Genomic DNA, 7,950 nt, shown 5'->3' with positions numbered 1-7,950 from the left:
GTCTGGTGTGGCACTATCAGAAAAAGAAAAAAATATAGCTACAAGTTTAATAACAGGAAGTGGTCTTCGTGTTGGACGATAACAATTATAACAAAATGTTTAAACGTATATCTGATCCATCATTTGACATAGATGCACCTGTTCTCAAAGATGAATCTGTGCGCGATTATCAGTATTCTTATGACGCACGAGAGCGTGGACGAATCGACTACAAGTTCAGGATACATGCGTATATTTCTTACCTGCTCAAGCATTGATTGAAGTTCACGGTAGGCTTGTAAAAGCAGATGATAATCCTTATGGTGATGCGCAGGGTGGGTTTGTTAATAACGAAATTATGGCATTATTTAACAGTGCACGATATATTATTGATGGTTGGGAAATTGAGATTTGTCGTAATGATGTTGATGTTGCTTCGACAATATTGGGGTTATCCCGATAAGTGATTATTCACGGTCATCTGGTTCGTCAATAATGCTCTCAAAAGATATTGTTGATCATACTGATAACAGACTTATACTCTTCGGAGACCAAAAAGGTTACTGTTGCGGCTGACGACGCCATTGTTGAATGGTTTACAGTTTGTAATTGCGAATTTTAATATGGGATTCTCAGCATGTAAAAATAAAATTAACGCTCAGGGAAGATTTAGTTGTGCAATATCACTGTCGCATATCTTTGGTTTCTTCAGAACTGTTAGAAACGTTATCTTCGGGGAAAAACATACAGTTGTTATTGTTCGAAAATCCACGGATGACGATGCTATCTGGCATGCTGAAGGAGTTGATCCAGCTGGAACCGTGTCACTTCATGAAAATGTGACACTGACAAAATTTACATTGTGGATGCCAGTAAGGACTCGAACAATATCTGAAGAAGATCGTCTACTCTCTTTTATGAGTCAAGGTGGTAAATCAACTCTGTCATGGTTGACGATGACTACAGACTCGATCACAAGTTGACGCATTCGCATGACAGATCGCATCACAACAGGGAGTTTCAGCACCACGACATGTATTTATAGCTTTACAAGATATCCAACGACAGAATTTTCAAATACAACATCATATGGTATTTGACAAACTTGGAGTTAGTGAAGTTTCTTTGGGGATAAATGGACATCAAGAACCGTCTGAAGAAGTGTTCTTGGATTTTGAAAATGATCACGTTACACGTGCTTATCATCATTTGATGACATGGGGCTTGATCAGAATGTGGATTCTGGTTTGCAAATATCTCAGCGAGATTTCTCGACGGTGTATCAGATCTACTACTTCTCGCTGCAACATCTAGATTTGTCAAGACAGTCGTTGACGTACATTTTCAAGCTTGAATAAGTGCACTACCAGCTGGTGTTACTAATTATAGAGTAATCGCTGTCAGACTTTCAGATAAAGCAATGTTACTTGAAGGTTTTGGTGGACGAATGAGAGTCATTGATGCCCCAGTAGAAAACATGTAATTAAATCGCTCATATTATTATAATGTCATAACATCATGTTAGTATCAGTCTGATTCCTGCTCAGATTTTTAAAAACTACAATCAGTATCAAAAAATAATTCTTGAGCAAAAATAACACCACAAAAAGATCAGATCAGAAGTGGTCAAAATAAACTATGAACGACAACTCAAGCACTTCAATAACGCCAAACGATCAAATACCGGTGTTAGATTTGATCTTTCTGCGGATGCCATTAAAGACGTACTCAAGACGGACGGTATATTTTCACTTCTTGCAGCTATACCAGCGTTAATAACCAATGCAGTCCCAGCTGTTACAAAAGCTTTGTGCTGTTGGAACTGCTACTGGGATGGCACTAAGGAAAGCAACAGGTAACGGAATAAAGACTTCCATAATAAGGTAAAGGGTCTAAGGTCTGAAACTCCCAGGTACACTTCGTTAGACGTAAAGCATCTTCTTCCTATGTAAAATTTTGATTTAATGGATGCTGCTACAAAATTAAACATAAAACATTTCAGAAGTGTTTTTAAGCGTGACCAATTACCAAAATAACCAAACAATATTGAAATAGGCATTATTAATCTCGTTGGAAGTTCTGGAAAAGGTACTCTTTGGGTTGGATACGCGATTGATCCACGTAGAATTGTATATTTCTGTTCGTATGGACTGGCACCACCAAAAGAATTTATAAAATATATCGGCAGAGTGCAAAGCATTCATCTTCAAAACACTCCCGTCTGATATTCAACATTATCAATACAGACAATAACCGATCCGCCAATCTGTGGCCGTGAAGTAATTGCTATACTCGACGCTGTGTCAAAATCTTCTGATGCACCTCATAAAGTAGTACATGCGTACACGAGTTCTGTTTTAAACAATTACTTATCATATAATGGTTGATATATACGGAACAACTTCAATCAAAAAGTAAAGAGCTGATGTTGATTTGTCGAATTACGCGAGCAGAGATAATCTTGATATTATTAACCTCTCTAGATTTGACCAGGATGACGTTATTTTTCAGGATTTGCGGTGTTTTAAGGACGAGTATCATTAAAGTGGGTGGTAATTCTATTACCGCTTTAAGAAAACTAACATCCGATGAAGATGCAGTAACCAAACTATATGCAGACAATACATATACTACAGTAGATACCGAAATAAACCAAGCTGCGATCTGAGTATGACGTTCATTTAAATGTGTTCAAATCTTCGTTGAAATTTTCAAAAACTCGGTAAAGTCACAGATGATTTCTTTGGAACTCCTTTGTTTATTGACGTATACCTCTCTGAAATTAACACAAAATTAGGCGATATTAAAACAGCTATGTCAGACATTGAAACGATTAATCAAGGATTAGGTGTCATCAGATATCCTAAATCATTTTCAGAGCTAATCACTATAGGCAGAGTAACATCGATGATATTAGAAAAAAATCTAGAAGATGTTATCAGTGGAATTACTGATATTGTTTTCTTTAAAAATCTGATTAAAATTCATCACATGCAGATCATCAACATGGTATACACAGTGTCATTAGGATGATCAACATGGTCACAGCAAAATAATATATCAAGCATACCACGGACGTCACTGGTGTGTATAGGCTGTCCGTGTTCAGCAGGGCAAAATTTAATATATTTACCACGTATCTCTGACGTCATTGAACCGATAATTTTTTTTATGTAACCGTGTCTATTGTGTTATATAAAGGGGACGAAGAAACCTTTATGCTGGAACCATCTGATAAAAAAATTAATCACAGCGCCTTAATGGTTGTTTCTGGAATTTGTCACTGAAACACCTCAATTGATAACTTAGTAATTAAAATATGACGAGCCTCCCAATCGACCTTCAAACTTAGAGGTACAATCAAGTATGTGAGTGGCAAACCAAACTTAAAAATAGCGTTGACGAGTATACAGTAAAAGTACAAAAATATCCCAGACCCGTGGTTATCGTTGACATAATTGTGTATTCAGCGTCCGCTGTTATCTATGAAACCAGCGTATTGATATCCACAATGACATCACCAGAAGTTGTAACAACTTGTTTCAGCTGCAACAACAATTGCCGGTATTCTTAACATCATCGAAAAACAACGTGCAGCTGGAAAAAACTCCACGAGTATAAAATAAAGTTGCATACTGCGACGCTAGCATACAGCAAATTATTTTCGTTGACATCATCAATACTTAGCAATGGAATAGTATCTGATACTGAGTTCAAATAAATGATTAAGTTTACAACGAGGCAATGACTGTCAGAATCTTCGTCCGATTTAAAAAAATCGGGATTTTAATTAATTAATAATAATGATACTAATAATAATGTCAACGCCAAACAAATTTCTACAACAGATTGTCGTTAATACAACTCTGTCAAAAACAACCATGATATCCGCAAGGTCAACCAATCCTGAATTTAGCGTTAGTTTTCCAAATGCAATTCCAGCGAAAGAAATAGCACTAGTACAATAAGGAGTATATGACAGCTGGCCAAATATTAGATCAAAATCATTTGGTGGATTGCCACCAAATAACTCACAGGTATTTTGGTATAAAATATAAACCAGATGGAACTCCCGATTGGGATGTTTTCGGTATTCCCACAGTCAGTTATCAGATTGAACAAATCAACGATGAATTTCAGCGCAGTATTAAATCTATATTTGGAAGAGAATCGAAAATTGCTATCACTATTCACGAACCAACATTATCAGCGGCAATAAAAAAATTCTCTGGATTATGATGTACATGTATATTCTTCATCGATCCGAAGTGTATTAGGATGGCCAGAAATACCATCTGTTTATCAAGGACAGATAGAGTGTAAACGTGTCGACTTTGTCACAGATAAAACATCAAACTTCCGGAATATCGAAAAACTCATCCATTGATCAAAACAAATATATGCCATTATATTACTGATTCTGATGCCACAAGACCGCTCCGTAGCCTAGTGGTTAGAGCGTCCGTCTCGGAAGTGCGAGGTTGTGGGTTCGATCCCCGGCCGAGTCATACCAAAGACTTACAAAAATGGTAGTAACAGCTCCCTCGCTTGGCGCTCAGCATTAAGAGGTTAGTGTTACGAATGGTTGGCCTGATGTCAGGATAATGTTAATGGGTTGGACATCATGCTACATGTATGCGGCATAATGCTCCAGTGCTAGACGTAAATATAACTGCTACACTGCAGACATCGTAGCGAGATGACTGAAAATTGTTAAAACTACGTTAAAAAATCATAATCATACACACACACACACACACACGGATGGTGCAAGACATCCTAGGTTATTATATATAAACAATTTACAAGATATAGACGAGGACATTGAGTTAATACAACATCCAAACTAGGTTGCATCAGACCTTGATTTAATCAATAAACATATCATTGCATTTGTGATTGAATGTGGTGATCATGTAATGTATGAAATTTCTCCATACCCCAACGTAACAACATTTAAACAGTTGTTTCTAAGACGCTACGAGATCACAGAAGAACAATTGCCGATATTCATAGTACCAGGATTTAATACCGACGAATTAAAATTCACTCAACGACGTCATCGATGATTATTATCCTAAAATCGTCGAGTCATGGAGAAAAGTAGCCCCCCCTCCCCAAGCAGGTATTCTAAGATATAACAATGATCCATATGGCGGTGGCAGGCATATTTCCCCAGGCATTGATAATATAACATCAACGATTGCAGAAAATCTTGTATGTGATGCAGTTGATGGCAGCTATCAAGTAGATCTTGAAAACTCCAGTCAGGCTCAGCAGGGATATATTTTATATACATTTACATATCAAGTACCTCCTGGATATTTGATTGTACAAGAACCCATTAAACCGGTTTATCTACGTTTTCATAGCTCATTATTATCAAGGATACATTTCAAGCTTACTGACCAAACCGGACACCTTCTTGATTTGAGACATGATGTTTTGAATTTAAAATATGTAAGATCATAGATCTTCATGTTCGTAGAGGATTTTGTAAAATGTGTTTCTGAGTCGAAGATGGCACTTTACAAATAAGTATTCTTTTATTTAATCAAGGGGTATTATATAATGTATCAATACGTGAGAGTTTTTGGATGCAACAAAGAGATACTCGAAAGTGCAATCAGAACTATACCAACACTTTTACTCACAGAAAAATTTAGTGTTCATATAATTATTGATGAATTCGATGATGAAGAATTTTTGTTAATGCAGGAACAGTTAAATGAGCTGCAGCGAGAACATATTATTATGATTGTGTGTGATAGAGATCAAATTCTGAATTATGCACATTCTTGTATCAGATTTGATCAGCTTAAAAAAATAGTCCGCTTCTGATAAATACCATAATCTGAATAAATATTAAAATATGAATAAATATTATAATATCAATAAATATTATAATCTAAATAAATATTATAATCTGAATAAATATTATCAAAATAAATATCATTTTTATCGGAACAAAAACAAAATTATAATCTGAATAAAATTTTTATTCTAAACTGATTATTGAATATGCTGTGGTAAATGGTACTTAAAATAATAAATATAGAACTGAGTTCATAATTTACTGGGATAAATAGTATGCAAAATAATAAAAATCCTACTGCAAACAGAAAATTACATAAAGGATATATTTTCACAAAATAAAATAAAAATATTGCTGCATAAAAATAGTATTATCAGAATAAAAATAAATCTGAATCAGAATAAATATTATAATCTGAAATAATTTGTTGTTATAGTCAGAAATGAATGATGTTTAGCATTAACACGCTAATCAGTGACTTTCATTGTTTTCATTTTCACAATCCATTACCCCAGACAAAGCTGAAACATTCGCTATTGCCATACATTTCATATTTATACACACACACACACACACACACATATATATATATATATATATATATATATATATATATATATATATATATATATATATATATATATACAAAACAAAATATTTACACACACAAACTCCATGTGAACTGTTAGATTGACAAACAACATTCTAGCAAGTTCAGAGGGTGAAATACTTACACAGTCAACGCCCATTTGAACCCCAAAATTGCCAAACGACATTCTAGCAAATTTAATTATATGGACAGCATAATGCCCATGTGAACTCCTAGGTTGCCAAACGACATTCTGGCACAACAATTCTATAACATAATTATAAGGATGGCACAACACTAATTTATTCTATAACTTCATTCTAAGGACGGCACAATACATATACGGGGACTTCTCTACGTTCAACAGATTTATGCACACACTCCCCCATAATCAACCCCGGGGATTGCAATTATTTTATAAACTGTTCATTTGACTGATTATCGAAACATAGGTTGACAAACTCAACAAACCTTTTAATGTTTCATAAGAAAGGCATAAACAGCCTGACAAAGTCATACAAAGTGATAATAAAAATGTGTACTATTGCTTTATGGTGTTTTTGTTGCATAAATTACGAAAGAAAAATGTTACTACTCACACTGTAATGAATGACTGGGAATTGGGAGACAAATTCCAACTTCACTGCATCTCAAAAAAGGCATACAGAACCTGACAAAGTCTTAACTAGAATGTTTATTATTTTAAAATGTCTGCATATGATAAAATTAGCAACATAAATGGTTATTTTTCACACAGGCACACAATACCACAATGTTTCTGGACCTATGAGGGATGATGGTAAATATTAAGTCAAACTGACCAAAGCAAGAAAGAGAGAGAAGAGAGATAGAGTTTTATGGTCAGTAGTAATGTTAATTAAGGCGGAATAATTACTTGGATCAACTTTAAATATATTAAAATCTTTTAATTACCTATTGTTGGCTCGATATTTGGTTAGATTCTATTCCATGCTCATTTCCATGGCCTGCACGTCAATGCGGAACGAGCTTTCATTATTCAAGAATCTATGTGTTTGTAGTGCCATACCTTCTTCATAAAAACATATTTCATGTATAAATCATAAGTGTGACTTATTTTGATTTAATCAATGTGAATAAAAATAGAAACTCAAAAATATAAACAATCAACTTATTAATATGCAAAGGTGATTGTGAATAAGTACAAAATGACATTACATTTTGTAGTGGACACACTCAAATGGGATGCGAGTTCATTGACTCAGACAATACACAGTTGCCTGTAACCAGTCTAAACTCCATTCAAAAGGCAATGTATTTGTATGTGAATTAATAATAAAATACATGCATAGTATGTACACGGTATCCACAATATACCACTCGCTGTGCAAGCCTCATTTTCTTTTAATAAAAAATGTATACATTTTGAGTTATATCATTGATACAGCATACATACTATACATAGATTCTGCTGATACACCGTTATTCTGGTCAGAAATATGTCTTTAAATCGTTTATAAATAATCAAAATAAAATGTGATTAAACACAACGTTGCTTTACCTGGCGTTTTCACACAATCTTTAACAT

This window comes from Sinohyriopsis cumingii, chromosome 6 (genome assembly GCF_028554795.1).
Source record: "Sinohyriopsis cumingii isolate HCF-2022 chromosome 6, ASM2855479v2, whole genome shotgun sequence".
Taxonomy (NCBI): domain Eukaryota; kingdom Metazoa; phylum Mollusca; class Bivalvia; order Unionida; family Unionidae; genus Sinohyriopsis; species Sinohyriopsis cumingii.
This window is presented reverse-complemented; position numbering follows the sequence as displayed.